Source organism: Diadema antillarum, unplaced genomic scaffold (genome assembly GCF_040938485.1).
Source record: "Diadema antillarum isolate AM-2024a unplaced genomic scaffold, OU_Dant_1.0 seq00000069_RagTag, whole genome shotgun sequence".
NCBI classification, from domain to species: Eukaryota; Metazoa; Echinodermata; class Echinoidea; order Diadematoida; family Diadematidae; genus Diadema; species Diadema antillarum.
Genome location: NW_027271168.1, coordinates 716207 through 723787, shown reverse-complemented (window position 1 = coordinate 723787; position 7581 = coordinate 716207).

Below are 7581 nucleotides of genomic sequence, written 5' to 3'. Positions count from 1 at the left end.
TGCAACAATACTCCGTTTTGGACTACTTTTCAAGTAATATTTTCCCGCCTTTTCGCTCCCGACGATACATGAACGATGAAGCCACACTGCGTTGATGATAGTAATGGTCAACTAACAACTTAAGATGCAAAAATAAATAGGCGTAGGGTACGGACGCTGACAGTCAATATTTGCCATGTGTAACTCTATCACTGCAGACGATAGGTTTTAGATGTTATTGTCGTGTCCCCTGGGTTGACTTGACTGACAGTGGGTGCGTATTTACGGTGCAAGCGGTAGCACGCATCCAACGGCTAATGCGTGAACACAAGAACGAAGTAAGCAGTAGGCAGGGCAGGGGTGGCGTTCTCGAAATTAAAGTTCACCTACTTAAAAAGACAACGGCCTAATATGACCTCACATATCTATCGAGTATGGGGTGAAAGGTCAAATTAGCGCCACATGCGTTCGACTTATTTGCGGGTTGTACGATATCACTATCTCTCCAGAACGAATGTTCCTGGGTTACAGAGAAATCAATACAGAGAAATTTCATGGCCACATCTTGTGTCGCTTTCCATTACTCGAAAATTTGCAAAGGAGCGCCTGCCCGAAGATAAAGTAGTGGGAAGATTAAAAGAGACATCACGTGAACAATTTTGGACCAATAAAACTCTAGGACCCCTCGATAGTGATAGTAAAACAGTGACCAAGGACAACGGGTATTGATGCACCGTTTGTTGTTTTATTTGTTGTTTTGCGTAATCAAATAAAAGCTTTTGAGGGACCGAACAGTGTATGATGTTCGTCTTAGTTGAGTTCAGGAGAACCCAATGCTTACCTTTGAAGTATGATTTCTCTGCAATGATTGAAATGAGTCAACAGGAATTAGAGGGTAAGTATAAAACAGAGTCCCGTGCTCCTCCATGCTTACCTAGCATGCTGACGCCATCTCCGTGACGGACGAATTTGAGCCGTTCCGGAAGACTGCCGAGACGTGACGGGCTTGAGACAAATCGTCTGACCAGATAACTACCCGCGCGATTCGAATTATCTATGAAAATCTGGAGGAAGAGAATATGAATATGTTCCAATCAGTATCTGTCTCTTCCTTCTTTTGCCCTCTTACTATAATCTATGAGTATGATTACGTTAGTCTGTTAGCATTTTTTCTTGCATGTTCATATTCATTGTTATAGAACCTACACATCGTTTTCAAACTTATTGCTGTGCGTGTCTATTTTGAACTCTTTAAGTGTTTCACGTTTGCTCTGTTTTGTTCCTGATAAACGAATAGTCCTGGTTGAATGCACATTTCAGCGAAGTGTCATTGACCCCGTCTTTGATCTTCTTCTTATACTTCTTACTTTCTCTAGTGGCGTGTTTGTATTTCTGAATGGATGTCTTTTGTATAATTCTCTATATCTGTTTCTACAATCTTACAAATCACGCAGATGACAAACTTGACAATCGTTTGTTGTTGTCGTCGTTGTTGTTGTTGTCATTGTTGTTGTTGCCGTTGATGTTGTGTCGAAGATATTCTTTCGGCACGCTCCTACTTGCTTAAATGTTGATGAAATGAATTCATTTCAGATTTATGAATACAAAGGAAAGAGAAAATATTCATGATAGAATCGAGTAATCTTTTTTGTAGTCTATATGACACGGAATGCGTTCAAACACAGAAGTAATTGTTTATGTGACTTTGATAACAAAATAAGGCTATTAACATCTATTTCTGTTTCTTTCGTGTTTCTTTTTTTTTCTTGTGGATGTGGATGTGGGAGTGTGTTGGTTTAGGTGACGTAACCAGCATTGCTTCTACTGAAATAACTGTTGTACACTCTAGCAGTCATGGAACGTTAAAATTACGTATGTTTGTCTACTTCCGACATCTGATTGATAAATAAACTAACTGACGATCAAATGCGAACGTACCGACAATGAGGTCGTGTTCCACAATTCGACATCCCTGACAATATACCTAGCAATAAGGAAGTTCTTAATGATGTGGAAATCGTGCGGTAATGGTCAAGGCTCGATCATTGACTCGAAATTCTGCTGAAACCCAAACCAAACACTCCGCAGACACTTCAGAGAGCGTTAAGCCCTTGTAAATTTTGTTGTTGTAATCATTTTTTGATGACCAACATTGGTGGAGTCCTTAATGGAGTAGATATATATATATATATATATATATATATATATATATATATATATATATACGTACATACATGCATACATGCATACATTCATGCATACAGGCATGCCGGCACACTGGGTTAACTTTCATCGTAGTGTTATAGTTATTCCTTGGGAATATAGACAGCAGAATGAGATACAGTTGTATTGTAACCATATTATTGTTGACAAACTGTGGATCTAACCACCTGCATAGTATATTCGAGTAACACATTGATGCAGCGAAACGCAACGTCGTGAAGAATAGAGTGTTGACTTGAGACGAGTTGGTGAGCTAGGCATATCACTCAGGTCTATGTTCAGATATGAAGCTGAATTGCAAATATTCTGTCGTTCAACACGTATAAAGAAAGAAAACATTTGTCGTGCCTGTCCTGTTGTCAAGCTGTAGAATTTACTAGACCATTCAGACAAGAAACTGTGCCTAGTATTGTCTATTCATTTGCTACATTTGATTTTGGTCGTATACCACGAGGAGGGATCGGCATGTTCACCTTTCTCGTGGCCGAGAGGAGCCCGGCCAGTGAGGCAGCTACTTGTATGACCAACTAAGGATCGCCCGCCAATCGTAATCACCAATATCCGCTAGCACCACGCTTCGTCGCTCCAAACTTCGGCTTAGACACGTACCGCTAATGAGTGTCTACAATCTGGGATAGCCCTTCTTGCGGATGTAGCACTGCGGTAGATGAAAGAGATGAGCTAGAAAAAAAAATCACATTCAAACATTTTGGCGTATGTGTCTCGAGTCCAGGGACTAAGATTTCGACTGATAGGGGAAGCAACCCTAGAAAAAAAAAGTGACAATCTGACTAATTAGTGTGGTCTAAAGACCACTTCGTCATGTCATCTGTTGTTTTGCTGCAGTGTGCTAGACGATGTTGCTGTCTCGTAGTGACGACATATAAAACCGAGCTGGCGATTTCGAATTTTTTCCCCCTAACATTTTTCTGCCTCCGTTCTCTAGTATGTAAGTCAGATATTGTGAACAGGTAATGTGGCTAATTAGAAACGATCAAGGGTTTGCTGCACCGCTGAGTTTAGCTATTATGTTTTACGTGACGAGGAAATTGAGTCACGAGAGAGTAGATGCCAGAAATATGCCTGACTTTTTGTTCCTTTATTTTTATGTTTTTTAACATATCGCTTTCTTTTAGTCTTGTTTTATCATTTGTATTCCAAGTGCGGACTAAAACATGCAAACATACCCCCCAAAAAGTGTCAAATGGTATAAATTCATTTGTGAGGAAATGGGATTTAGTGATTCATGAACAAAAACATCCTAAATATACGTTTTCTAAGACTCAAGCACTAAAAAAAAGGGACTCATTTTAAACTGAAAATCTATAAATTGTTTTTAGAGAATTTCGTTTTAGTTTAACTTGTTTTTAACTTGTTTTTAACGAAATTGAGGGTGAGTTAAAGTTTAAAGTTTGTGTGTGTGTGTGTGTGTGTGTGTGTGACTGTGTGTGTGAGTGTCAGTGATTTTGCTACAACCTCATAAAATTTTCCTATATTTTTTTCACATATCAACATTACATTAATAATCTAATAAAGATATTCATTCAACCGCCAACAAAACAGAACTTCAATGTGATAAATTGAAAATTTGTACACTTTTTTTTTCCTGTTGTTGATGCCATCTCAAGATTCTAGATGGAATGTTCACTGATATTATGTATAAACTAGATTCTAATAATTAGAATAGTACACACATGAGATAACGGGTTGTATGGTTTCGCCCTTTTCCTCTATCCATCTAATTGTATCGTTGTCACTCTGTTCGAGAACAGTACCAGGTGCTTAAATCTTTAATGACAGTATATTACAAATCTTTACGTTTACATTACATTACGTTTTCTTCTTTCTATAATATGTATGGAGTGCAATGGAAAGTACAATTCAGAAAAAAGAAAGAATAGTCAGGTTTCAATGTTTCTCACAGTGTGTTTAGATTTAATTGACAATATGTTATTGAAATTTAAAAAAAGAAAAAAAGAACAATCAGTCTTAGAAAAATGAAATGAAATAATGATTTCGAAGATGAATTTCGAGGAAGATGTAATTATCGCAATATTCTTTATTCGCTTTGGTTCTGAGAATTGCTTAACAGCGAAAGATTTCCGTTTTACCTCTTTCATTTTCATGTCCATTTCATATGCTCTCCATTACAAAGTTCATAAAAGTGGTATGGGTTGATTTTCCTGATAGCATATACTGATTTTTGGTTTTTGCTAGAATAAACTTTTCTTTGCATATGTCTATTGGAGTGTTTGGAAGCATAGGATTAAGCATAATAAGTGTTTTCACCTTTTAATAGACCCATTTTGGTTTTGTATTGTTGTCTTTTATTTATTTGTTTGTTTGTTTGTTTGTTTTAACGGCCGGTTTAACGGATAGTTTTATCCCTTACGCGACAACGAAGTTTGTGAGTGTGGCATTTGCATGAAAAAAAAAAAAAACAACACAACTATTCGACTTTGAAAACAGTTGGCAGAAGTTTTGATACTTTGGCATAATCTTGACTATCCTATTTGAATCACTTCACAGTGTTTGCCATGGAATATGGAATCCTCTTTTAGTTCCATGTTACTTAATACAACGAAACGTTACACAAAACGATCACCTGCATTCAACCTTAGGTTAAAGCCCAAATTTACAAAAGTAGCCTTCCGGTATCTTTGATTTTGTGAGTTAGCAACATCCAACTCTGACGGGCTTTATTTAAGAATGTTAATTCTTAGAATCTAATCTTTAATATATCATTTACCTTTCTGCAAAACAGTGATGTCCTGTTCACATCACTGGGTAGAGCTGTCCATCCATGATTATATTTTTCAGCAATATTCGTGATTAATTTGGGACATTTAATTGTCGTTCTTTTCAAAAGGAAGTAATTGCCAATATGAAATCTTATCAAGATACTTTTCTTTTAGTTTGATTCGTGATGCCGATGAAACATTTCAAGGTAGAAATAATTTTAGGTGGTCACTTATGATATAATTGTACCAATTTTGTTAATGTTGTACAGGTTGTTTTTTTAACACGAAACCACACTAGCCCATTTATCATATTGCGTCACGAATCAGATTTTCTATGAAAGAGTTCCAAATCAAGCAGGTTAGGATAAGTCTTGATATACTTGATATAAAATGGTAATGATAAAGAATGTAAGCATGCACGACCCTTCGTTCATGGTCTGAAACGAAGTAGGGTTTTTTTTTGGCGTGTCCCCACGTGTTTCATGCCATATGGTGTGTATTGGATGCGGAAAGTTTCCCGCAGACTCGCAGCTGCCGGCTGTTGTAAAATTCCGCTGCCGCAGGAAAAGTTTCGGCCATCTAATTTATTTGAATATCGATGTACTCACAAAAACCAAGGGAAAGTTACATCATTTTTAAAATACTTTACATCAGCTAAGAGAAAATGAAACAAATAGCAAACAAACAACGAAGTCTGTCCGGTCTTTTATCTTGCAATACTTTAGAGGTAATCGGTTACTATACTCAGTGTGAAATTTCAGTTGATGGATATTCCTGCCTTATGAGCCACTACCACGATGAGCTGCTGAAATACTGCTGTCATTTGTGTTGGTCTGTACACTATCAGTACTATTTGCGATCTCAGTATTAAAGTGTTGCACTTTTTGTTCGGTAACTCTTTCGTACCCTATTATGATACTATTAATGAGTTCAGTTCAGTTTGTTTTATTTGTCCACTTGTATGAATTTAAACGAAATGGGTCAACAAGAATTTAACTACAAAATGCCAACATCATCATCAAATAGTTTTTTTCTTTCTTTGCGTGTAATGTATTTGAACATGGCAACATCAGTGATAACTAGACTTACTAAAATACATATGAGAGAAATGACAATTTTTATGCATGTAAATATTCACAAAATGTAGTGTTTAGATATTTTGAAATACAAGTGGTTGAGACCGTCATCAATAAGCAGTGTGCTTCACTTGGATGGTGGCCTCGGAGTAACATAGTGGATAAGAAAATTCCAATTTCTAATTGAAGGAGTCGGTGCAATATAGTGCTAACCCACACTTTTGTCAAAATTGAGTTACATGCATTTTCATGATCCTTATGGCTTCACTCTAACCTCCGTGAAAGTATCATATTTGAATTCAACGTAATGTACAATTTTGGACTTTCCAAACATTCAACAGCGATTATCTCAAAATGACCATTGTGTGGGTTAACACTATCTTGCACTGACCCCTTCAATTGGATCTGAAAGAGCAACGGCAGAAAAAAAAAATCTCGTAATCCTCAAGATGCACATGTACAATGAAATTAGTGCATCAAATTTAACATAGAACCGTAAGAGGACAGATACGAAGGACAGATGCGAGGGTATCTAACTTAGATAGGAAAGAGAAAAGGAATTTTCATTGTGTTTAAGGGCTTGGAGCTATCAATATTCTAGAAGAAGTAATGTAATATACACAGGAATTCTATTTTTTAGTCTGTGAACTTAAGAAATCAAGTAGCCAACAGCAGTTGATATTTGACTCATATGTGGAATAAGTTATTAAGTTGGATTATGATTGGAGTGATACATTGTCAAAAAGTTTACGTCGTTGTTGTTGTTTGTTTCTTTCTTTTATGATAATGTTAAGAAGATTTAAAAGTGAAAAGGAAAACACTGCCTCTAACGATCCTTAGACGACGAGTTCCAGAAATCATTCTGGTTCATGGTGTCCTATATATTTTTGCACTGTAATAAGATTTTACTTTGCAATTAAATGATAATCAGTTGCGTGACTAGTGGGATGATAGAGTTTGAGATCGAAATTTATCTCAAAACATTTCAGGGAGCTGGTTGTAGATATATTTATACATAGCTATTGCGGATTGCCATAACGTGTATATCAGTGATTTTGAGAGTCTTTGAATCATTAAACAAGGATTCAGTGTGTTCAAGTCGTGAGAGCCAATGATAAGTCTGACAGCACGCTTCCGTTAAAGCAAAAGAGTAGGCCTACCGATTTAAGTGGAGCTGCAAATTTCCCAAACAATGTTACAGTAAATAATATGAGGTAGTTTATAATGCATTATAAAGATTTAGCAGTCTGTTTCTGGTAAGGTATTCTCTAACGTTTTTTTTTTTTCCAGCGAATTCATTTATCATGATATTGTTGAGTGAACTTTGTGGGCATGTGATAGGATAACATCAACAGTGCATCAATTCTCAAATACGTTCATTTATTTGTTTTTTGTTTTTTGTTTTTTTTCCAGTTGTCCGTCTATATGTATGATGTTCATTGGTGTATCGTTATCATATTTTTTTTTCAATATCAAAGATACATTTTCTTACCGTTAAACCATATTAACACTTTGAGCAAAAAGAATTGAACGTCGTTATAGTGATCAGTGTATGTAAGTCA